The 26,060-nt window shown below is 41.0% G+C and overlaps 1 protein-coding gene across 3 annotated transcripts in view; it reads right to left on the bottom strand.

The window, feature by feature from the left end:
• The window catches only part of TMCO3 (transmembrane and coiled-coil domains 3), an 876,118-nt gene that overhangs the window by 481,755 nt on the left and 368,303 nt on the right, over positions 1 to 26,060 (bottom strand). The window lies entirely within an intron of this gene.

Here is a 26,060-nt window from a genome sequence, read left to right as displayed (position 1 = left end):
ACTGGGTGAACAGATTGGTGTAACTAGGGAAATATTTTTTTTCTGAGCTATGATACAGAATCTGAATTGTCTAATCTGAAAGATATGATATAGAATTTGAATTGTTTGACACACAAAGGCTTTGCCGAGTCTATGGTGGCTGCAAAAAAAGCAATTGCTAGAAAATGGAAATCAAAGTCTAAACTAACTGTACTACAAGTAGTGAATATGGTACCAGAGATAAAACAACTGGAATTGGGATCTTTAAAAAAGTGTAGGAGCAAATTACATAGGAAAAAATGGGAATTGTAGGAACAAAACATACAGGAGAGGAATGAGGTTTAAAAGAAGGCAGGACTTTGAATAGGCTATGTAATGTTTGACTGACAATGACTGGATAGATTATAAGTGATGTATAATGTTTGAAACTAGGATTATGTTTAATATTTTTTGTGATGTAAAATGCTCACAGCTGGGATTATGTTAATAAGGTTTGTTTTCATTTATATAAATGCATAACTGTCTCTATCGTAAGTGATAATTTAAAAAAGATGTTTCTTGTTTAGAAAAAAAATCGTGCAACTTATAAAAAAAAAAAAATCATAAGGCCAGACAACGAACATGAGCTACTCCATATACTACTTAACATTCATAAATTCCATACCATATAAAAACTAACGTCCCTCACTATGCCACTGCAGCCAACATGGCACATTTAAACCCCAAATGAACTAAACGCTATTCTCATTGGGGATTTCAACTATCCTTCGACTAACTGGGTAACCTGAGAGTTCAAAACTGATTTACCATCACACTCTGTATTTAGAAATTATTCAAGGGTAAATCTATTACATCCAGCTGATGTTCTGATAATATTTAAGCATAACCCCTTTCTCAATGACCCGGTCTCATATAATGCTATATTAACAGACAGTTTCTACATTCACCTAAATGTGTGCACTGATGTACTGGTCCCCATCAGACACATATACGATGCTAAATGGAGGAATAAAATGCTATAGTGGAATCACAGTAAAAACAAACCATACAATAAATGGAAAAAACGTACTGCCTGAAAGAATAACCTAAATACCCAAAACTCTAAAAGTGAACTAAAAAATGAGAAACAAAGAACTTAGAAGCAAAATGAAAACCTCCAAGAGTAAGTATGAAATGAAAATTGGCATCTATGTAAAGGACAACCACAATGCCTTTTAAAACTAGGTCAGAGACCTTGGAAGCAATACCCAGCACCGCACTAGGCTAATACACAATAGCCAAACATACACATCCCCAGAAGACAAGGCCAATGTATTAGATGACTGTGTCTCTGTTCGACAGTGGCACAGGAAAATAACTTACTTGGGTGGCGTAAGCCAGGGAATCTTGTTGGCTAGGCTTATGTAGGCCCTTGGGCAGATAGCCTAGTACCTACCTATGAACCTATAACTCCACACCTTTATCTTCCTCTACCTTATCCCTGCACATTATCTGCTCATCCCTCGTAGATCAGCTTGGCGCAGGTCTTGAGGACACTATCCAAGGTCAAGAACACTAGTTCCATGGCTCCAGACAATGTGCCATGTTGCTTTCTTATCAGCACTAAGCACAGCCTTAAAGACTTACTACTGAAGCTATTCATTCTCAGCCCCTTCATTCGATTTGTGCCTGAGGTATGGAAAACTGTTGTAGTCAATCCCATTCCACATGGGAAGATCCACCACCAACCCTAGTAACAAAAGACCTATAAGCCTAACCACCCTTATCTGTAAAATAAACTGCATCATAGAATTTATTAACAAAGACATCAGGAGTCTACAATCCAGTCTGGGTTTGTTAAAGGTAGATCCTGCCTCCTAAGCTTGTTGGACTCCATTGAACAAATTGCAGACGGAGTGGATGCAGGCAGTTTGGTGCCCATTACTTATCCCAGCCTGGCAAAAGCCCCTAATACCATCCCACATTCTGGCATTATAGACAGTTTAATCAAAGTAAATGTAAACTTTTGTGTGACTAGCAGGCTAGCAACCTGTCTCAACGACAGAACCCAATCTATAAGTGTAGGTGGCACATTGGTATACTCAACATCAAACAGAATTGTTACTAACAGGAGCCCTCAGGGATTTGTCTTTGGGCCATGTCTGTTTAGTATTTCCTTCTCTGATGTCAAGGCCAATGTTATGGGTCGGTGGCTGACCAGGTTTGCAGAACAGTGCAAACTTTGAGCTCTCAAACTCTTCAGCTGATTCTCATATCCTCCAGGATTTTCTAATCTGCAGAAAATAATGGTGCCAGCATAATGGGTTTTGAGCATAATGCCAAAAAATGTATCGCAGTGTCCTTTGGTAAACATGAACACTCATTCACTTACCATACAGATGATACCACTTTCAAAAACTGACACAGTTCTTAGGGACTCTTCTTTGACCACCATGTACTTACTGTCATTAGGAAATTCTTTTATGTAGCCAAACTAATCATCAGGGTTATTGATTCTAAGTCAAGGGAAGTTATTATCTCTCTCTCTCCTCCCCACCTTACCAGACCCATAACAGTATATAATGCCCCTTTCAACAAGTATTTGTCTAAACATAGGACTCAAGTCAAGATCGTGTTTTTCAGAAAAGAAATCAAGGCCATGTCTTCCATGCACTACACAGACTACCTTAAAGCAGTTTCTCACTTCTGTAACTTACAGACTTTTGAGGGGGGACCTTTGCCTTGCCTACAAAGCATCTGACAATCCAGTTCTATGTGACTTTCTACACAGCTGCAAAATAAGCAAAACCTTAAAGGAACTAAATTTCCATCAGAGAATAAACAGGACCTGCTAGAGAGAGGCAGGCATCTCTCAAAGAATACTTTTATATAAATGAATTCCCTTAAATGTAAATCAAAGTATCTCCTTGATCCTCTTCAATGCAATCTTGATGAATGGATGGGAAAATGAAACGTATGTACTTGGCATAACAACAGTAGAAGGGGTCATTTCATATGCCTCAAAAGGTACTACTTCATCCTGAGAGGGAGGTTCAGTTGGTCAGGATCCCCTCTGCCTCATGAGCTCTAGGATCTCTTTGAAGGAATTGTCTTTGGGAGGGGATTGTGGGGAAACCTCTCAACATCCAAGCCAGTATCTAATATGACAGACTCATCAAGTGAGTGAATGTGCTTCCTCTTGGATGCCCTCTTCTTAGATGGTTCACAGAATGATGTTCCAGAGTCCTCTGAGAACTGTCTCTGCTGTAATACAGAAGATTTGAGGCCCACAGAATGAATCTGCTCAGATGATGCTGACACCTTTTGTGAAGACAAATCTAAGCAGCAATGGTCAAAGGACAGAATCACGGTAGGGGGATCCTACAGATCCACTTCATAAGGTGAAATGATTCTCTTCAACAATTGGAAGGCTGTTCCAACTTCCTTGGGATCTGAAAAAATCTAACGCATGGTTGAATCAAACTCCTTTTAACAGGGAGTAAACAAACTACTAGGGTGGAATCCTCGAATTTGAGTGTATGGTACCGAGGAGGGGATCGGAACCAAGGTATCAAAAGCAGAAGCTTCTGACAATACCAGACAAGACTGTCAACGGATCTGAAAGAAGCCATGATGGTAGAGATGAATTCAAACCCCCAGGAGCCTAAGAAACCTGGCTTGACAATTCTGGCACCACAAGATTCAGATAGCCATATGGATTCGAGGAGACTGGAGCCGATGGGTGGACCAGTGACGGAGTCTGGATTGGAGTGAAGTGCACAGAACCAATTGGCTTTGGAGCAGATGGAGTCACAGCGATCCCCATCTCAATTTGGGTTCGGAGGAGCTTCTACAACAGAAGATCCAAATCCATTTTGGAGACATCGGGATAAGATTTAAATGACTTTGTCGCCAGAGCCAACGCGGGTCTGGAAATAGGCTTTTCCACTCTCTTGGGAGAGTCATGAATCTTAATTGGGGCCAGTGGTTCTGGATCTGGAGGTGTGGTAGAGGTCAGAGTTAAAGCTAGATTTTCTTCAATCCTAGAAGTCTTCGTCTTCAAAACTGTACCTGAAGATTCGGATGGATGTTTATTTGCTTCTAAGTCCTTAGGTTTCAGAGCTTTCTCCGATGATTTCTTTGCCTTAGTTTGCTCTAGACCTGGAAGAAGAACCTGAGAATAAGCTTAATCCTTCTATTGGATAATTCTCTGGGCTGAAAGGCAGCACAGATGTCATGATAAGAGTTAAAGTTTGCCACTCCCAAATAGAACAAGCATAACTCATAAGGGTCCTGGGAGAGAATGTTATGCCCACATTTAGAGCATATTTTGAAACTTGCCGTTTGATCCATACTACATTGCAAACTTGCTCTATAAAAACAGACACAACACTACACTTTGAATAAATGACATAAAATTAATATCAATTGCTAAATAACAATCTACACATAGATACTATCAAACTCTATAAAGACTAAACTACTGAAAACTCTATTACAGTACAGAAGAAAGGGCTGAATAAAGATTTAAATACAGACAAACATCTCAAACTAGAAGAAAAAACTAGTACTACTTGATATCAGTAAATACTAAATTGCCATAGGCTGAAAATAGCTACTTTTTAGATCCCAGTAAGAGGTGGAGCACTTAGCTGGCTAAATCTGTGATGCTTCTCCAACAGGCATCAATGACATCTGAGTTACTCAAGCAGGAACAATGCATTTTGGGTAAAAAGTTAGGAAGAGCTCAAGGCTGGAGCATTAAACAGTCTGGATCACATCCAAGCTGAGGCTCGAGGACCCATACATCATATCTGATGGACTAGAATGAATAGGATCAATATATTCAACCCTGGTCTGCCCCCTCAAGATCTCACTGAAAGGGGAAGAAAATAGATAGCAGTTACTTTGAGTTATATGGTACCAATGAAATGGGATCTTAAGGCTAGGCTACAAATGATTTATCTGATCAGCAGCCTAGTATGAATCTATAAACCTAGACAATTACGTTCTATGTCTTTTGAGGCTGTTTCATGATGGACCTGTCATCAGGCCACCGGGGAGGGTGTGACCCATACCGCATGCCACTATGATCCATCACAAGACGATGGATTCCAACAGTGTCTCACAGGGCTGGGTTGGGCTGACAGACAGCACACTGCTGCTCATACTTGACCCTTTCACAAGCCATGTGTGTCCTCTTCCTCATGCATCATTCCTTGTACCATGTATGTTGTCCAGCCCTCTCAACCACCATTTGACTATTTTCTGTTTGCTTCCATCCTTCCCATATGTCTTCCACTCTTAGTGTGCACACATCCTCCTCCATTTGCCTGCGCCACTGTGTGTGTGTATCTGCCATTTCTTTTTTATCCTGCTATGCTTATCACCCTACCCCCTCTTGCTCACTCTTTCTCTCTCTCTGTACAGCAAAAATGAAGTCCTATCTCACCATATAAGAAGTTGCCCTGCCTCTCCCCTACAGTGCTATATGGTGTCTTTGTGAGTGACCCCTACTGTTTTCTACTTTTTACCACTTTCTTATTCACTCCTTTCCTCTCCTTTTAAGTATATGGCAAGTGTCCATATATGAAGACATCATAGCATCTGACAGGTGCAAATAAATAGAAGTTATGTTCTTACCATAACGTTCCATGTTAGTTGTCTTCTTCTTGCTGGATGGGTTAGAGTTGGTTCCATATCCCACAATGCTGAGTTACCAGATCTCGCTTGTGTAAAACCCCAGCTTATAATAGTAACAGAATAACTATAAACAGAGTCCACCTCTAACAACAGGGAGAAAGAAGGGTGACCTACATCCTGATTCAGGAAATATGCAAAGCAGCATATGCCTAAGTAAAGAGGTGGTAGAAAGAGAGGTCACAATCACAACTCCTCTAGGTCTGTCCAGGCCAAAGACAACTAACATGGAACGTTATGGTAAGAACATAACTTCTATATGTTAAGTTGTCTATCTCGCCTTCATTCTTGCTGGATGGGAAGCACCTTGTCCCGGTGGCCTAACGGAACAGACTCCTGAGAACAGTGGAACCAAAGTTAGCTCTATGCCTAGAAGCTAAATCCAACTTATAATGAGAAATGAAAGTGTGAGGAGTAGCCCAAGTAGCTGTCAATAGGCAGTCTGTCTTGGAAGGCTATGGAAGTAGCCAAAGCTCTGGTGGAATGGGCGTTTGTTAGGCAGCTTTTGGTGTCTAATTTCATAAACAAGGGAAATCAGAGATGTTAGCCATCTAGATAATGATACCTTTGAAACTGAAAGTCCTTTCCTGCCCTCTGCATAGGAGACAAACAGCTGGTCAGATTTTCTGAATTGTTTTGTTCTATCCAAATAGTACCTTAACTGACGATGAACACCTAGCCAGTGTAATTTTTGTTCAGACCTATTGGAATATTCTGGAAAAAAGACAGGGAGGTCAATGCTTTGATTTAGGTTTGGGTTGGTTCATAAGAATACCCTGTCCTTATGGAACAATAGATAAAGCTGAGTGCATGAAGTTCTGAAACTCTTCTAGCTGAAGTAATAGCTACCAGAAAGAGAGTCTTCCATGATAGCAATTTTAAAGAACAGGAGGCTGCAGGTTCGAAGAATCAAAGAAGTAAGAACTAAATTTAGGTCCCAAGGAGGAGGAGGATTTCTTATAGGAGGTCTGAGAAGAAAAACTCCTTTCAAAAAGGCTTTGCAAGCTTGTGTGGGACATTAAGGCAGACTCAGAAATACCCACATGAAAGTTAGAAATAGCTGCCAATTGAACTCAAAGAGTAGAGGGAGATGATCCTGCATGGGAGAGTTCAGCTAGAAAATCAAGGACTATTTGGATGGAAGCATGAAAAAGGATATGTCCCCTTCTTGAGCCCAATACTCAAATAAATCTTCTGAGTGGAAGATTTATGGGAACTATCAAAATATCTATAATTGAGGAAGCCTTAAGGTTGGAACTGGAGGAACCAAGCAGTGAGGTTCAGAGAACTGATGGATCAAAAGGTCTGGAACTAGGTCCAGATGCCAAGCAATGAGGATCAACGAGGCCCTTCTGAGCTATAGCTACTGTATCACTTGAGAGATTAGTGGGAAGGAGGAAATGCATACAGAAGTCCCGGAATAGAGTGAAATAATCTCTGCACTTGCTGTTTTGGGAGTAGCAAAAAGATCGCAGCAAGGCTGACCCCACTGAGAAAAATTTCTCTCACAACAGAGTCTTTCAGAGACCACTCGTGAGGCATGAGGATAGCTCTGCTCAACCATTGCCACAATCTGGGAACAAAGGGTCTTCCCAACAAGAGCTGAGGGGAAGACATCCACCACAGACATTGGAAGTTGCTGGTATGACCATTGTGTAAGAGCAATCCATTGGGATTCGCATGTGGAATCTGGCTAATGGAAGTAGAGGTATGGTCAGCCGCCATTCCCACCAACAACTTTCTAACACCTACTTGATTCTGTTGTTGTTTGTTTGAAAAGAAGGTTGTGAGTTTGTTGTGTCTGTTATCCTCTGATCTGTTAGTCTACTTTTGACAAATGCGAAAAAGTGTATCCCTGGCCATCGAGAGAGAGCTTGGTGCAGTGGTGAGACCAAAGGGCAGGGCCCTGAAATTGAAATGACTGGTTTCCCCAGCAAGCGGAGGAATCTTCTACATCCTGAAGGTCTATAGAGCACATCCAGTTTCCTTTCCCCAATAGGGGGATGGACTGTGTTTTCTTGACTGATCTGTTCAAGATACTGAGATCAAAAATTGGTCTCCAGTCTCCTGTTTTTCTTTGGAACTAAAAGAACCTGAGAGAGATTCCCGATCCTTTGGTGTCTGCTGGCTGCTGCTGAATTTCTTTTGCAAGCAGTTTGAAATTTGTGGAACATCTGGAAGGATTTTTTGATTGGTTTGGAATGGATGCTGAAAAGGCTTATCAGAGAAAGCTTCGATTGCCCTGGTTCTGCGAGGAGCCCCTCGAGGCGCGGCGTCTACATTACCATTTTTCGCCTCGCCTCTCTGGCATTGTTTACGGAACCACATTTTCCCACTTTTGCCTTTAGTCTTGCCATCAGTCTCGCACCTAGTCAAGGTTTCTTTCACTTGAGGACCAAAAGAGATGATCCATCCATCAGCCGCATAAGAAAGGAGCATGGAGGAGAGGTTGGCTATGGAGTTAAGTAGCCAGCTGAGTGTTCATCTTGTCTTGAAAAGTCCTTCAACATGTCACCTTTAATCAAGTCCCTCCATGGACCTAGATTCCTTGTTAGGTGGATGGACAGGTACTAAGGATCAGCTAGTTCCTTCTTAGTGGCAGCAGTAACCACCACCATAGCATCCACAGAACTTTGTCAAGAACTGTTTGTCTGCTGGTGATTTGAGGGTCTCTGGGAGTGGGGTCCACTGAATCAGGAGCCGTCCATGCCCACAGATTCATCCTCCGAAGGGTGAGGGCTGGCCAATTTCCCCTCTGTTTTAGGATTTCTAGAATGTCTGCAAAGAGACATCTTCAGAACAGGGGTTCCTGAGAGCTGGCTCTCCTGCGGTCCGGGAGCCAGGCTCTAACACACTCCGCATGAGGAGGAACATGTTGATGGACAGGGGCAGGCATCGACTGATGAGTCGGGGGCTCTGAAGCATTTGCAGTGCCTCTGAAGGTCATGATCCGACAGCCTCGATGACCTAGAGAGGGAGATATGGCTCCGTTCAGACAGCAGAGGAGATGCTGGGTCTGGTCGGAGCCGGCTAAGGGATAATTACTCGGCTCCCGAGCCGAGAGGAACCACACAGAGACTGGGCGACTCCAGCCGAGCGAGCCGAGCCGAGAGGGTTATAGGTTTAATAGTTTTAGGTCTCGCTCAGAGCTGGAGAGAGAGGGACCTAGAAGGGAGAGAGAGAATCCAGACAGAAAGTAAAGTCCTTTGGGCTTAGAAGACCCTTAGGATCAACTTGTTTTCTTTCCTTTCCTGCCCTGGGACTGAATACATTTTCTGACAGCACGCATACACACTTCTTGAAGCCTGATTTGTGTTTTAGAGACATCAGAACAGAAGAAAAAAAAAGTGTACACACACTCAAACAGACACACTGATTACACTTTATCTTATTTTTAAAACTCAAAAATAAAACAACTCTATCAAGGTTTTAAATAAGAGTAACACACACACAAAATCCACTAAACTAAGGGAAAAAGTATTAAAATCAAAATAAAAACATCTACAGTTATACAGATTCCTGCATTTCTTTGTGCTGCCTTGCCAAGCCATGCCATAACACACACATAGCTACTACATGCATTGCTTTATTTTTCGAGGTATCATTCTGTGAGCTCACACCTTTGGTTTTCATAAAATCCATGTAACATGGCACTGGTGCACATGACCACTTTATGAAGTTGTCTTAAATATCAGAGTATTGGTTTCTCTACACACAGGTGTATCTACCAAAGTATGTGTACTGCTCACTTACTTATCTTGAACTGCAGCTGGTACCACTTAAGTACTTAAATGCTGTCTGTCTAACTTTAGGTATTTAATGACTCCCTAGGTCACCAAATAATGCTACCTAGATGCACAGAAATGCAGGGCATCTCTATGAATATCAGTCTCAGACATGGAAGAATAAGGTTTTGACATCCCAGTGCTCATTTTCTGCGTCTTCATGTGGTATTCTAAAACCTTTCACATGACGTGTTTTTTTTTTTTTTTCATTTTGTGTAAGGAGGCCAGAAAAAGTAAACATTTAAAGAATGAGTCTTACAAGGGGATTCTGTGAACCACAAGAATATTTATTTACGGAAACCATTACTGCAGAATAGGCACAAGGATTGCAATTCAGTAATGGAGAAAAACAGCACAGATCACCTAAAAAATGCACAAAAATTATGCATCTGGGTGATGTAGAGAGGAAATAATTCTCAGTCAATTGAGAGAAAAATTAGGAAAATTCCAAATCTATCTTCAAAAAAGTTTTAAAAAAGCATACTTAAACAACAGAATGGGAAATACAAGAGATCAGTTTAAAAAGACCAGTAATATTAAGGGAAATTTTCAAACAAAATTGGGCATGATAAAAGACAATATTGGGAGAGACCTAAAAGAAAGCATCTTGTCTTATTTATTGACATTGGTAATTGCGATAGTACGACTGGGCACAAAGTACAGTTTTGTACCTACCATAAATGTAGATGTTCGAGTGTATACACTGCTGCAGTCATTACACTTGGGTTATCCTGCCGTCAGGTGGTCCCCCAGTCAGCCCGAGTTCCAAAGTCTTGGTCCGGCGTCGGTTGCTGTCGCTTCTTTCCTGACGTCAGTGCACCAGGGGTATATAAGATGCAGCCGACGCCATTTTCTTCAGTTTTTCTTGCCCTAGATGTCAGGTGCCCCCAAAAAGGTAGGCAATGTAAATTGCTAATAAAACATACATAAGAAAAACAATCAAAAACTTTCAGTTACGAGCAAATACTCCCCATAGGTAGCAAAGGGTAGAAGGCCTAGGTAAGTACCAGCAAGGAAGAGGGGAAGGAGGGAGGGTAACCTAGACTGCAACAGTGTATACACTCGAACATCTACATTTACGGTAGGTACAAAATTGTACTATGTTCATAGTGTTACACTGCTGCAGTCATTACACTTGGGTAGAATCCCAAAGCTGAGGTAGGGTGGCTGGTTCTATAAGGCATTAGGAGTGGCTATAAGGCCCTGCAGTACTGCAGTGGCAAAGCCAGCTCTGGATTTATAATAAAGAGGCAGATGGTAACGCTTGGTGAAGGTATGTACAGAACTCCAAGTTGCTGCTTCCAAAATGTCCTTGGTAGGTACTCCTCTGAGGTAGGCAGTTGAAGTGGCTGTTGCCCTGGTGGAATGAGACATAATGCTGTTAGGTACAACTTTCCCATGGTGTGTATAGCAGAAACGTATACAGTGCCCTATCCATTTTTAAATGGTCTGTTTTAAAATGGCTTTTCCCTGTGCTCCTGCAGCATATGCTACAAACAATTGCTCAGTTTTCCTGAAGGCTTTCATTTTGTCTAAGTAGAAGCGTAACTGCCTGTGTATGTCCAAGGAATGCAGAAGTCTCTCCCCTTTATTCTGTGAATTTGGATAAAAAGTTGGCAAGTGAATAGTTTGGTTTAGAGCCACACTTGATACCACCTTTGGCATAAAAGTAGGGTTTGTTCTTAAAGACACCCTGTCTTGGTGGAAAATGATGAAAGGTTCCACTGCCATTAGTGCCTGTAATTCTGAAACTCTTCGTGCTGAGGTTATTGCCAGGAGCAGAGCAGTTTTCCAAGAGACATATTTTAAGTCTGCTGAGTTAGCTGGCTCAAAAGGAGGTAAAGTAAATTTTTCCAAGATGAAGTTGAGGTCCCAAGTTGGAGTTGGTGCTCTACGGGGCAGTCTTATGTTTTTAGCCCCTCTGAGGTACTGTTTTAGCAAAGGATTAGAAAAAAATTGGTGGGTCTGTGTTGTAATGAGCAGAGATGGCAGAGGCATGGATCTTAATGGATGAAAAGTAGAGGCCTTTGTCCAGAATCTCAGTTAAGTACTGTAGTATCTGAGGAATATTTGGGACAAGAGGGTCAAGGCTGTGAGCCTGGTTCCAGGCACAGAATCTCTTCCATTTATCCGAATAGGCTTTCCTGGTGCTAGGCATTCTGGCCTCCAGAAAGACATCCATAACAGCTTTGGAGAGAGGCATTGCTTGCTTGAGTAAGGAATCTGCCATGCAGCCAGGTTTAAAGTCTTGAGCTGGCTGTGAAGTATCTGATTGTTTTGCTGAGTCAGAAGATGTGGGATTTGAGGCAAAATCCATGGTGGACCTTGTGCTAAGTTCTTTAAGATTGGGTACCAGTGCTGACATGGCCAGTCTGGGTCAATCAGGATCATCTTTGGCTTTTCTTGTCTGGCTTTTAAGAGTACCTTTGAAAGGAGAGGTAGTGGTGGGAAAGCATATACTTGTAGGTTTTTCCCGCTGAATGAGAGGGCATCCACTTTCCATGCTTGTGGGTGGTAAGTCCTTGTGCAGAATTTCTGTAGCTGGTAATTCATTGGGGATGCAAACAGATCTATGTCCGGGCTCCACCATTTTTGTGTTATCATTCTGAATATTTGAGGATGTAATTTCCACTCGTGCGGATCCATGATGTTTCTGCTTAAGTCGTCTGCCAGTGTGTTTTTCTCTCCTGGCAGGAATTGGGCTTGCAGATGAACTTGATAGGCTAGAGCTGTGTTCCACAAGGTCATGGCTTGTCTGCAGAGGCGATATGAATGAGTGCCCCCTTGCTTGCTTATGTACCATCTAACTGTGGTGTTGTCTGTCTTTAGTAGTAGTTGTCCTGGATGCAGAAGGTCCTTGAAAGCTATAAGGGCATTTTGTACAGCTAGCATCTCTTTTTGATTGATATGAAGATGCCTTTGTTCTGCGGGCCACTTGCCCTGAATACATTTTCCTGCCATGTGTGCTCCCCAGGCGTAATCCGAAGCATCTGTTGTCAGTGTTTGCTTGGCTGTGGGTGAGTGAAAGGCTGTCCCTTGTTGAGGTGACAGGCTTGAGCCCACCATCGAAACTCCTGTTGAAGGCAAGGAATAAGTGGTATTACTGTTTCCAAACTGTGACAGTGTTGAGACCAGACACTCTTTAGGTACCATTGTAGTTTCCTCATATGCAGTCTAGCATATGGAATTAGTAGTATGCAAGATGCCATGTACCCCAAGGCCTGCAGAATTTTTCTTGCAGAGAGCTGGGTTTTTGTTGCCATCAATTGGAAATATTGACTTAGTTGTCCTTGCTTGTCTGGCGAGAGATAAGCCATCTGGGCCGTTGTATTTAAGCTGGCACCCAGGAATATTATCTCTTGTGAGGGCACTAGTTTTGACTTATTTTCGTTTACTGTGTACCCTAGGCAAATTGGCAATCTTTTTACAAATGCCAGATGCTTTAGAAGAATGTCTTTGCTCTCTGCTTGAATAAGGCAGTCATCCAAGTATGGGTAAATTTGAATTCCTTTTTGTCTGCAAAATGCAATTACTGGTGCCAGGCATTTTGTAAAGACCCTGGGCGCAGTAGATAAGCCAGAGGGCAGTGCAGAGAATTGGTAATGCGTTGAACCAGCTACGAATCTGAGGTATCTTCTGCAATTTTGTCTGATAGGGACATGCAGGTATGCCTCCTTGAGGTCCAAAGTTACGAGCAAAGCTTTCTTGCCCAGCATGGGAAGAAGCTGCTGTAGTGTCAACATTTTGAATATTGGAACATCCAGGTAAGTATTTAAAGAAGAAAGATCCAGAATGGGCCTCCAGGCTTTGTCCTTTCTGGGAACCAGAAAGAGTCTCGAGTAAAATCCTTGTCCTTGCTCCTGTGTTGGTACCTTTTGAATAGCTTTCATGTCCATGAGTGCTGTAATTTGTCTTTGAGCCTCTGCCCATTGATTTGGTGGCAGATTTGGCATTCCTTTTAAGCTTGGCAGAGTGTGAAAGTGGAACCTGTAACCTTGAGATACAATATTGAGAACCCATTTGTCTTTGGTGATTATATGCCAACTGTGACAGAAAAGTGCCAGTTTTCCCCCCACTTGTTCAGCTGCATGCAATAAATCCTGCATTTCCTTATAGTTAGGAAGATCTGAATTTGGAAACATTTTTTGTTTCAACTGAGACATCAAAAATTGCTGATATTTAAGCATGTGAAACTGGCAATTTAAGGCCCTCATTGCTAAAGTTGCAGATGTATATACTTTCTTCCCCCATCTGTCCAATGCTCTGGAATCTCTGTCAGAGGGAAATGGATTTTTTGCTGTAGAGGCGTTTACCCCTTTGGGACCCTGGGAAATAGTTTCACGGTCAGCAACAGGGCTTTTATAAAGAAATTTGTGAGAGTCAGGGACTCTGTAGTATCTGTCTGGCTTAACTGGAGCAGGAGGTAAAGAATCAGGATTTAAACTGGATTCAGAATACACATCATCCACAATATCTAGCACTGGCGGAATAGCAAAGGGTCTGTGTTGAGGTAATAAAAGAAAATCTCTGAGCCTTTTCTTGGATTCTGAATAATCCTGGCCCTCCCAATGGAAATGCTCCCTCATGGTATGTAAGGTTTCCCCAAAGGAGTAGTCCTCTGGTGGAGAGGCTGAAGGAATTGATTCCTTAGCATCAGAATCTTCATAAGGGGGTAAAGAGTATCCTTGGTCTGAGGATGAATCTGAAGAGATGGACACCTGGTCGGATGAGTCACAGTCTGCATCCTGTCTAAGCCTTTTATCAGGAGGAGGGTGGGACCCCCTGATCAGAGTAATTAAGTCTTTGGCCATTTTGAGCATCTGTTTCTTAGGCATGGAGGCCTGTTCTGGTGAATGTTGAAGTTGTTTCTTTGTTTTTAAAGGGGTTTTAGACTTAGCAGAAGATTTAATGATTAACTGAGTAGGTCTGAAAACACTCTCTGAAGCTGCGGGTTGTTCAGCTGCTCCAGATCCCTCTGAAGGGTTAGTCTCGGTAGGCTGTAAAACTGGTGTATCCGAAGGCCCAGCCATCTCCACATGGGAGTCAGAGGCGGCTTGTGGTTCCAAAGAAGCGGTCGTCAGGGGCTGTGAAGGCGCCTCGCTGAAAACCGGAGAACCGGCGACTGGCCTAGAAGAGGCTTCGTCGTCAGTTTTGGGCCTCGGATGCCTGTCCTTGTCTTTGTGCTTTCTGTGTATCCCGGTCATCGGTTGTTCCGACGGCATGGTGTAATTGTATTTTCTGCAAAATAATGTCGGGCAAAATCAAACCGATGTTTAATAGTGCACTTGTTAAACCTAGCACAAAACCAACAACCTGTGACGTTGTGGTATGGGCCTAGGCATGGGATACAATAAGAATGGAAATCCTTATGAGGTATTTGCTTCCCACAAGAAATACAATTATTAACTTTTGCTGACATCGGTCTGAGGCAAGAAAAAGTTTCCCCAACGGGGTACTTAGCTTTGTAGAAGACTTCGGTTCTGGATTTGGAATGAAAATCTCAGGAGTCGGCCGACCGGCACTTGCGAACTGTTTTTGCTTTAGGCACCGCGCGGCAAGAAAGACTGAAGAAAATGGTGTTGGCTGCATCTTATATACTCCTGGCACACTGACGTCAGGGAAGAAGTGACAGCAACCGACGCCGGACCAAGACTTTGGAACTCGGGCCGACTGAGGGACCACCTGACGGCAGGATAACCCAAGTGTAATGACTGCAGCAGTGTAACACGATGAACATCTGCTCCTTTTGAGATGAGGCCTAAGAAGAAAAGCTCCACAGATACAACTGTTGCATTCAAATTCAATAAAAAATGGTTAAATACAAAACATATACATTCAACATATACTAGACATCTAACAATTGAAGAGCTAAGGCATATATATATATATATATATATATATATATATATATATATATATATATATATATATACACATACATATACATACATACACTTTGATATATATATATATATATATATATACACATACATACATACATACACACACTTTGATATATATATATATATATATATATATATATATATATATATATATATGTGTGTATATATACAGTAAATGGGATGCATAAAAAATTAGGTAGGCATGCTTACCATGTATACAATTTCTAAAAAAGGAAAAAAATTGAAAATTATATAGGTGGAAGAGTGAAAGAAAATACAGTGAAAAATATTAAGAGAAAAAGGAGAAGCAGAGGTATCAGGCTATTATTTCACACACTTTGAGTGTAAAGACAGTGTGCGTGTGTAAAGCAATCTGCTTGTCTCTGTATAGTGTCATGGACAGGTACGACAACAAATCCCCCTGGTAATGAGCATGCATACAGCCAGGTTCAAGAGCAGCCTTAGGTTACCTGGCACCCAAGGCAAAAGTGCTCCATGGCGCCCCCCCACCACACCACCCAGGGCCCCCGTCCTGGTCTACCTACACCAAATAAACACTGAAAAAGTGCCCCTGCTAGAACGGTGCCCTAGGCAGACACCTAGTTGGCCTACGCCTAAGGCCGGCTATGGGTGGAGTTCAGGCACTGTTTATTTTTGTTTTAAAGATGCTCAGTTTGTCTATGTACTTTAGCTGGAGTAGAACAGTATTCCAAAGCTTTGAGGCATAATTAGTGTAATGCGAGTCTCTGCAGCACTGTTTGATTTGGCAACAATTAACAAGAGTTTTTTTTGTTTAAGCACATATCCCTAGTTGGTGAATAATCTATGGTATTATATAAAGCTACACAATTTTTGGATTTATGGCTGAGGTGCTGGGCTGTAAGGTGCTGTGTATAGGATAGGAGGTGTGGGAATTCTAACCAATTTAGTTGCTTTAGGGCTAAGAAGTGACACATTTTGTTAGGAGAATGGCAGCAAATTATGCTGTTTTATTATAGCATGCATTAGGTTTTATCTTGTGGGTAGAATGCAGGTTTATAAGAAGTAATGCATAAAGAAGTGAGGGAAGGAGGTATAAAGAGGCAACAGTTTTTCTTAATTGTCTGTGAGACTAGGTTTTGCTCAGATGTCAGTGAAAAGTTTCTGATCGGTTTTCTTGATGACTTTCAAGATTTGTTGGATAAACTTTAGGCTTTCATCCACTGTGATTCCTAATAATTTAGTACTACTTCTACAAAGGCGTTGTTTCTGATAAGATGTGAAAAATTTGTCTTTTGTCCAATAGGTGTTTTGACAGGAAAACATTCATTTGGTTTTCTTTGTGTTTACGGTAAGTTAAAACAGTTAAGAGCAATGATTCAATGATTGAAAAGGATTATTTTGTAATATTTTATACTTGTGAGAGAGCTGGTGCTAAGCAGATGAGTGTAGAGTCATCTATATGCTGTATCATGCTGGACTGTTTGGTTGCAGTACTGAGATTATATATAAATATGTTAAAAAGCAGTGGGCCTAAGACAGATCCTTGAAGGGCTCCTGAAGGTAAAGGGAGGAAAGGACAGCAAGATCTCATTATAGGTCAAGGAAAGAGGGATGATACTAGATGTGAAGTTAAGAAGGACTGTTATTGTACTTTGATGTGGGCAGAAACCATGCTGAGGTTCTTAGCAGTGAGATGTTTCAGAAGTACAGAGTGAATGCACTTTTCTAGGATTTTTGATAAAGGTGATAACACAGCTATAGATCTATAGTTGGAGAAATATGTAGTTTCCTCTTTTATGTAGGAGTATGATAAAACACTATTTCTAGACAGTGGAGATATGACTCTGTGATGAAGAGGTTAATCAGGATACAGACTGTGTAGACAAGTGCCGCTGTACTAATTTTAATATATTCAGCAGGTATGTTGTCAATGGCAAAAGTATAAAATGGGTGTTAAAATGATAGCATTGCCACATAATTTATTTGTAGTAAGAGGTATTGTGGTGGTGTGTCCATGACAAATGTGATTGACTACTGAGGTTATGAATGTTTTTAGGCTTTTTTCATATCTGTGCTGAAGTTTGGTGTAGTAAGCTTTCTTACTGGCTCTAATTTGATGCTTAGCTACGTTACAGCCATGTCTAAAGTTTTGGAGGGTACATTCAGTTTTGCTATTAGGCCAGATTTTTCAGGCTTTCTCTTGATGTAGCATATGCTTCTCGACTTCCTTTGTCAGTCATAGTGTTGGGTTTGCTGTTATTCTTTTGGTTCTTATGGGGCTTACTATATGTCTCAACATACTAACTGAGCATTAATCTTAGGAATAGCATCATTGTCAGGCATGGTTTTTAACCTATTCAGGTTATGTTTTGAAATGTCAGTGATAATGGACAGTGCACTGGTGCAGCGGTAGCGTTGTTGCCTCACAACAAGAGGTTCTCCGGTTCAATTCTTGGGTGGAGTGCCTTCTGTGCGGAGTCTGCATGCTCACCCTGTGTTCGTGTGGGTTTTCTCCTGGTACCCCTATTTCCTCCCACGTTACAAAGACATGCGTTTGGAGCATTTCTCCCCAGGCCTTTGACATAAATTGGCTTCGTTCAAGTTGGACTTTTCGGGAAAACAAATGTTAAATAAATAAATAAGAAATTGAATCTGAATATAAAACCATCTTCAAGTCCGAAACAGATAGCACTGGGGAGTCTCAGATCCAAGGTCTCCAAATCCAAAGGACGGATTGCAGAAGGAGCCACAACTGGTGGGGTTGTACTAGTAAATGTCTTCAGACCTGTGGGGTTAGGAGGCAGGAGAACTCCTATCTGAATTTGTGTTGAGAGAAACTTCGTCATCATTCTGTCTACATCAGCTTCTGTGAGACTTCCGGATGAAAAGGAAGACACTTTGGAAGCTGATCTTGAATGACAGCTTCTTTCCAAGAATGGGAATGGGAGATGAGAGGGTACAGTATCCAAGAAAGAAGCATATCTAGTCCTAGGCATCTATTTTGGTTCAGGATGAGCCAGATCCAAAGATACAGATCTGGTATCTGAAGAAGCTGGATCCAAAGATTTGCCTTTAGGATCCAAAGTTTTTTTGAGTTTTCTTAAATGGTTCCGAAGTCGGATCCGAACAGAATTGGGATGAACTGGGTTGTTCTGAATGTCTTTTTCTGATTTTTTTTTTAACTGGGTTTGAGGTTTGAGCTCCAAGTAAGTGATTCCCCAAAGGCTGAGGGAAGAAGGCCCTTGAAAACAAGTTTATTTTTCCTGTCTACCAATGTTCTGGGATCGAATGCTTTAAAATGGGACAGAAAGACTGCAAATGGTCAGGACCCAAGCAGTAAACATATAAATCATGGGTTTCTGACAGTGGAATTTTATGCCCACATTTGTTACACTTTTTCAAACCTGATAGTTTATCTGCCATTTTAAACAACTAGACACAGTGGAAAAATCCCATTTTAAAGAAAGAAGGGAACTTTTTTAATACAGTAAAGATAGGAGGGGAAAAAAGATACCAAGAATGGTATTATGGAAATTACCAAAAATGATAACGGATAAATTGCCAACAAATGTAACAAGAACTAACAAATGGTAAGAAGGTGAAAACAGATAACTGCAAACATTTGTGATAAGTAGGTAGGTAAAGGGAGAACAAAGAGAAATTTAACAAAAAATGAAGTTCTGAAGGAAGTATATATAAGATAACTGATCTTTTATGCAAACACCCAAGAGCTGCAGCAACCACGTCTGTACACAATGTTGGCAAGTAAGATCTGGGGAAAGAGGGGGATTGTGAGTAAGGGAGGAGCTCGAGAGTTTGTAGTATCTACGATCTCTAAAACAGTGGCTGAGTCTGATTTCAAACCACATGTTGAGGAATGAATGAAATGCGACATCAGATCAAATGACTCCTACTAAAAATAATAAACTTCCTCACCACAGGAGCTGATCTGGACTTTCTGTAGTGGGTTAACTGTTGAGATTTCCTTTGATAATATCTTAGACTATCAGACTAAGGTTCTGAACTTTTAGTATGTTCTACACTCCAACAAGAATATACCCCCAGTGCAAGTCAAAGATACAAAGACAGCCATCAATCATTCCTGGACTCTGCCTCCCCTAAAAGAAAACAAAGACCTGAACAGACTGGTTTAAGTACAGTTCTGAGACCAGTTCCCCAGGAAATGTGGGTTAATTGTGTTCACTCCAAGAAACATCAGATCAGACAAATATGAATCACCAAATCCTTTTTGAAGATGTGGTGGCCACCAAGAAAAATGTCTCCACAGACAGAAACTTGAGCACTGCCAGGTAAACACGTATGGAGACAGGATAAGCAAGTTTGCAAGACTTAAAGATCTAGTCTCAAGGAGAAGGGTTCCTCAAAAGTGACAAATATTGGGAAACCCTTTAAGGTGCCATGCAAAAGTTCAGTATTAGATCACAGCCACAGCTGTGTCCACCACAGCTACAGTGGCCAAGAAGGGTCGTTATATGCTGTTGGATCCCCCACAGTAAAGGAGCCTATCCCAACAAAAGACAAGGAATTCTACTTCATTTGGGGTAAAATTATACAAAATGACACCCAATACATGAGTTTTGAGCACAAAACAGCTAAGACTATACCACTATAGCCCAAGCTACTGTGATCCAATACGCATATTACTTTAACATCATCTGTGTGGTCAAGTCCACTTCAGAACTACTTACACTCACCCAAAATGAAACCTGGATGAATAATAATCATTTAGCCTTAAATGCTAATAAAATGAAACTCATGTTATTCACTCCCAAAAAAAAAAAACGCACCCCTAACCAAAAATGAATTTGCCGTTAACTCACTCTAAAACACCTGCATCGTAGTCCTTTATACCAAACTTCTAGGCGTCATTATAGATGAAAACCTAACTTTTGACCAGCATATAAACACAAATATTGAAAAAGCCTATAAAAAAATTATGCCTCCTTTACAGGCATGCAGCAAGACTATCCCTTGCCTCTTCCTTTCTACTTCCCTCCTTGCTCTACTGTGCACCTCTCCTTACTAACATACTATCCTCCCTTAAATCCAAACTGGACTCATGCTACAACAAAATAACAAAATCTTTAACCAGCGCCAAACACTCCTCCCACCACTGCCTATCACTCCAACATCAAAACTGGCTGGAACTTCCCCAACATCTAACAAACCTGCAACTAACCACAGCTCATAAGGTAATCTACAAACCTTCTAGCTATCCTGCCCTCTCCTCTCTGTTCACCATGTATCACCCAAATAGACCTCTGCAATTGGTCAATCAGATGCTCCTAAATGTAGCAAAACCTAACCTTTCCACTAGTCAAATGCGCTACCCAAGCACCATCACCAAACTATGGAATGATCTCCCTCCATCAGTTAGGACTACCAACAACCCTGAACACTTTAAGACATCATTGAAACAACACCTAATCTCCCATTGGCTATGTACATGTACAAGCACTGACTATAATAAAACCCAATATTCTTAGCCTTCCTACTTCTCCAGCTCATCCCCTCCTTCCTCCCTTTCTCACTTGTTACTCTGACTCCTCATATATATATATATATATATATATATATGTATATATATATATATATATGTATATATATATATGTATATATATATATATATATATATATATATATATATATATATATATATATATATATATATATATATATATATATATATATATATATATATATATATATATATATATATATATTCAGTACTTCCAACTTACTAAGTCATAATATGTGCCACCCAGCCACACAAAATCTATATATATATATCAGCATTTAACTACTATATCGTCTATTTAATCTTGCTGGCACATAGTTGATGCTCTACATTGCAAGTTTACACATACCCTAATTTTCTATTTCATCAATTGCACCCATGTTTGTCTTGCATATTTAAAATCATTTTATTATTATTCACTGTAACCTATGAAATGTATAGCTTGTATACTATCTATTTTATTGTACCTCCTATCTGCAATTTAGTATTCTGTGTCACGGCTGTTTGATTTTGTTTTGATTCTGTAGCTTTATCATGTTTGTTTTTTGGAGCTTTTCTCCCCGGGCCTCTACTGAAAATGGGCTCACTCTGGCCCAGTAGACCTCCCTGTAAACAAATGCAAATAAATAAATAAGACTAAGTCAGAAAAAATGCCTGAGATGGGCTATGATTACCAATAATCAAACTGAGCTAGTAAAGGACTCTTTTCCACTTAGTACAGCACATTGTATAAGTTGAAGGCTTTAAGACAGTGTTAGTTACTTCTAAGACTTCTACCCGGAGATATGGTGGAACATAAGATCTGGAAGAGCATCTGTACCCTGAGATGCATTGGCTGATGCCCCAAATGAGATTGTGGTTTGTGACCTGATGACTAGGGGAACAATTAGAAGACTTTTTTTGTATCAAAAGCTGCAGTTTTCTCACCCAGCTTCTAAAAATGCTTCAACAAAATTAGCATTCTGTGTTTTAAGTAAGCACTCTGCTACATTTTACCTATAGTGGAGCTTAGAAGACAGCACAGCAGTGTCCTTTGCAGTCTTTCTCCATAACAGCACAGTTATATACATCAGAGAACAGAAAGGATGCACAGTGAAATTTAACATAAAACCTATCAGAAGATCAATGCAGGATCTTCTGTGTGCATAAGATGGGGGCTGCAGAAGTGAGACAGCCTAAAACTAGAACATGCTAATATTTATATTTTCCTACTGCTAACAATATTCTAAATACTGGTTAAGACACTTGTCTGAATGAGTTTACAAAACGAAACAGATATTTGCAATGCTGAGCACAGGACCTCAGATAAAATGGTCTGAAGAAATGTCTGCCTTATCAACTGTCAAATTAAAAGTCTGTAATAAGTCAGTTATTAAATTATATTTACTACTGAAATGCAGGTTCATACTTTGAAAGGTTATCAGAATGCCTACCTCAGTTTCAACACATTTCATTACCACTTTGACTCAAATGCAAAGACAGTTAGAAGTTTTATACTTTGCTCTTATGATAATTTTGCAGTGTGCGTGTTTGTGAAATTTCCTTTGAGATTACTGTAATACAGAATTATGGCAAATGGGCATCTACTGATGTCCACAGAACAAAAAAGGATTACAACAGGATTTTCAATCATAATCTACTTATTATGTGAATATGCAAAACTATGGGCTGTCACAACTGCCCAAAGCATTGTCCAGAAAATATAGTTTGATGTGCAGTTTGTATGCAGCAATGCAGACGGCACCATCCACAGTACATCTGCTCTAGTACACCTATGTGTGACCTCTGCACAAGTCATGCCACAGCCACTACCCAGCCATACTTACATATCTGTCTCCCACCCCAAAACTGGGATGCAAACAAAGTAATGATATCCAACATAGTGCAATTATTTCAACAAGTGTTTGGCTCTAACCCAAAAATCAGACTGCAAAATAACGAAAACCAGAGTGAAACATAGACATTTCAACCTTAACTGGTTATCTGGCCTTCCCACATTCTAAATCAGACTATAGACAACTGAAAATCCACCCCAACATAGTCATGTGAATCACAAGATATCTAGATTACAAAATTAAACTGTAAAGTTAAGTAAACCTGGCTTAGAGCAGACAGCTGAAGATCTAGTTTACAGGAAAAATGACTCCTTGGCACTGATCATGAAGATAAGCATTTTAAGCCAGCTAGATGTCCAGATACCATTGTCCTGCATATGCTGTTGCTACTGTTAAGTAACTAACTGTTGCCATGCTTCTGCGGCACAGTTCAGTGCACACTGCTTTTTACTGCTTAGATATACTATTAGCCTTAGGTGATTCTAAAGTAATGAATTATTTCTGAATTATTCACATTCTGAGACACATTTGGTCACACAATTTGTAAAAGAGCACTGCAGGCCACTGTGTTTTGCTTCACTGCCCCCATTACTATACTTATATATAAACAAGATTCATTCTGATTATTTATTTTTGGGAGCTGTTTTTACAAGGCCAAAACAGCCAGTAGCAACATCCTGATCACAGCCATACAAACCTTACTTTGTAGTTTACATCAAAGATCATAGGTAGGTACTAGGCTATTGGCCCTAGGGCCTATATAAGCCTAGCCAAAACGGTACCCTGGCTTTTGCCACCCAAGAAAATTATTTTCCTGTGCCCCTGTCAAGCAGAGCCACTACCCAGCCATACTTTCATATCTGTCTCCCACCCCAGAACTGGGATGCAAACAAAGTAATGATATCCAACATAGTGCAGTTTTGGAAGTGATCCCCGGGGTGAATTTCCTATTTCCCATCCAATCATCAAGATTTTTCTTGAAGATTGCTAATGAGGAGCTCTGTTTGACATAGATAGGTAGTCTGTTCCAGTGTATGGGAAGTCTCTGGGACAGGAATCTATCCCTCCAGCATGTTCTGTTTATTGTGGTGACAAGGTTTAGGTCCCTAGAGCGTGTAACTCAGAGGGACTGGGATTTCTTTAAGTGGAGCATGTCCGACAGCTCTGGGTTTGACATAGCTTTGTATGTTAGGCAGAGATCACCTATGAATAGGCGATATGCGACGGAGTACAGCTGGAGTTTTTTGAGACCGTCTGCATACGGCATCTGTTTGAGGCCAGTAATCCTCTTTGTGAGGTATTTCTGCAGCCTTTGCAGTTGTTATAGATGTCTTGTGCAGTACATACCAAAAGGAGCGTTGTACTCTATAATGGGTCTAATGAGTGATGACTAGAGGGGAACAATGACCTCTTTTTTTTCTGGATGAGAAACCTTTTGTGATAAGGTGTGCCATGTAGAAGGATTTCCTGACCACTGTGGCGATGTGATTATCAAAGGAGAGACTACTGTCCACCTGTGTCCCAAGGTCTCATCACATTTTCGGTATCAAGTAGACTACCACCTATGTGGTAGTTCATGGGTACAGAGTTTTTACCAAAGGGGATGACAATGCACTTTTTGGCATTGAGCTTGAGGCCATGGCTTTGACACCAGACATCTGTCTCATTTAGGCCCTTTTGTAGATGTCCACATTGTTAGGAATTTCGGTTATCTGCAAACTTAGTTAGCCAAAGACTTCCTGTGTTAGCCTGTACTTCAGAGAAGTAGATACCAAACAGGAGAGGACCCAGGACTGAACCCTGTGGTACTCCACTTGTCACTGGTCTGAAGTCTGATTTGGAGTCTGCTACTTTCACAGCATGGGTTCTGTCAGTAAGCCAGTTGGCAACCCATCTTGCGACATAGGAACTTATACCTAGTTCTGTGAGTTTATCTATAATTCCAGAGTGGGGGATGGTGTTGAACGCCTTGGCGAGATCTAGATAGGCTGTGTGAACCCATCTTACCCTCATCTATGGCTTTGTTGACTGCTTCAAAGAAGTCTATCAGGTTTAGGAGACATGATCTGCCTTTTACAAACCTGAACTGTGTGGGGTCCAGAGTTTGGAGAGCTCCAATGTCTTTGTTTATGAGTTCCATGATGATACGTTCCATGGCCTTGCAGACCAGACTCGTCAGGCTAATGGGGAGGGGAGGGTAGTATCCGGGGTCTGTCATTGCTCCCCCCTTTGTGGAGTAGGATAACCATCGTGGTGTGCCATTCAGTGGGCACAAAGCCTGAGGTGAGGCTATGACTGAACATGGTACTTGGGTGGGGTGCCAGTTCATTCTGTAGTTCGTGTCGAAGGCAGCCTGGTATGTTGTCAGGTCCCATGGATGCTGTGTTCTTGGCTTTGGAGAGTGAGGTTTTTACCTGTGCAGCCATGATTACAGGAACTTTGCATTCTTCTGGTATAGAGATGGGCCCTTTAGGGGTTGAGAGGGGGGTAAAGTTAGCACTGAACCTATCTGCCAGGATGTTGGCAATAACGTTGTTTCTGTATATTTAGTGCCATTGTGCTGTTGTGTTCTGGAACATTACACAATCCACTGCTCCAATTTTTACGACTTTTTTCCCCCGCAGACATGTCAGTATTTGCGACACTGAACATACTCAGGCTGATTTTTACATTCAGAAAATGGATGTATACTAACTGCTCCAAGGAGGAACACATGTATACGTATATGTAAATGTCAATACATTTATTCTTGTGTCTGTCACCTTCATACTACAACACCCCACTCCAGTTCTGCCACCTACTCCATGGGAATGTTTCTACCTGAGCAATCTTAGTACCTAGACCACCTTGAACCACCCAGATAAGCTAATCTCTCTCACTAAGCATCCACTAATATCCTATGCCCCTCTCCATCCTGTATCCTGTTTCCACCCTCTTTGACTTTCAGTCTTAACTGGATCATAGCACTTTGTGTGTGTGTGTGTGTGTGTATATTATATATATATATATATATATATATATATATATATATATATATATATATATATAGGTATGCATTCATTTGGTCGGCCGGTGGATGGCCGACCGGGAATTGACCAAAAGCAGTGCAGCAAATTCTCATTTGTCCGAATGCAATATGTGCGAAACGCACAATATCCCCCCACTTTTTGACCCATGGTAGCACTTGTTTAGGTGGTAAAATGGTCGGAAATGTCGCATTTGGTGTTATTTACGACATTCCAACCGTTCGCCACATTGAAAATCAACATTCCGGTTTGGAAAATTTGATGTTCAGTTACCGCTACATTGATTACATGAATGTATACCATAGATATATATATATATATATATATATATA

This window comes from Protopterus annectens, chromosome 5.part0 (assembly GCF_019279795.1).
Source record: "Protopterus annectens isolate FY-2018-M chromosome 5.part0, PAN1.0, whole genome shotgun sequence".
Lineage (NCBI taxonomy): Eukaryota > Metazoa > Chordata > Ceratodontiformes > Protopteridae > Protopterus > Protopterus annectens.
This window is presented reverse-complemented; position numbering and strand designations above follow the sequence as displayed.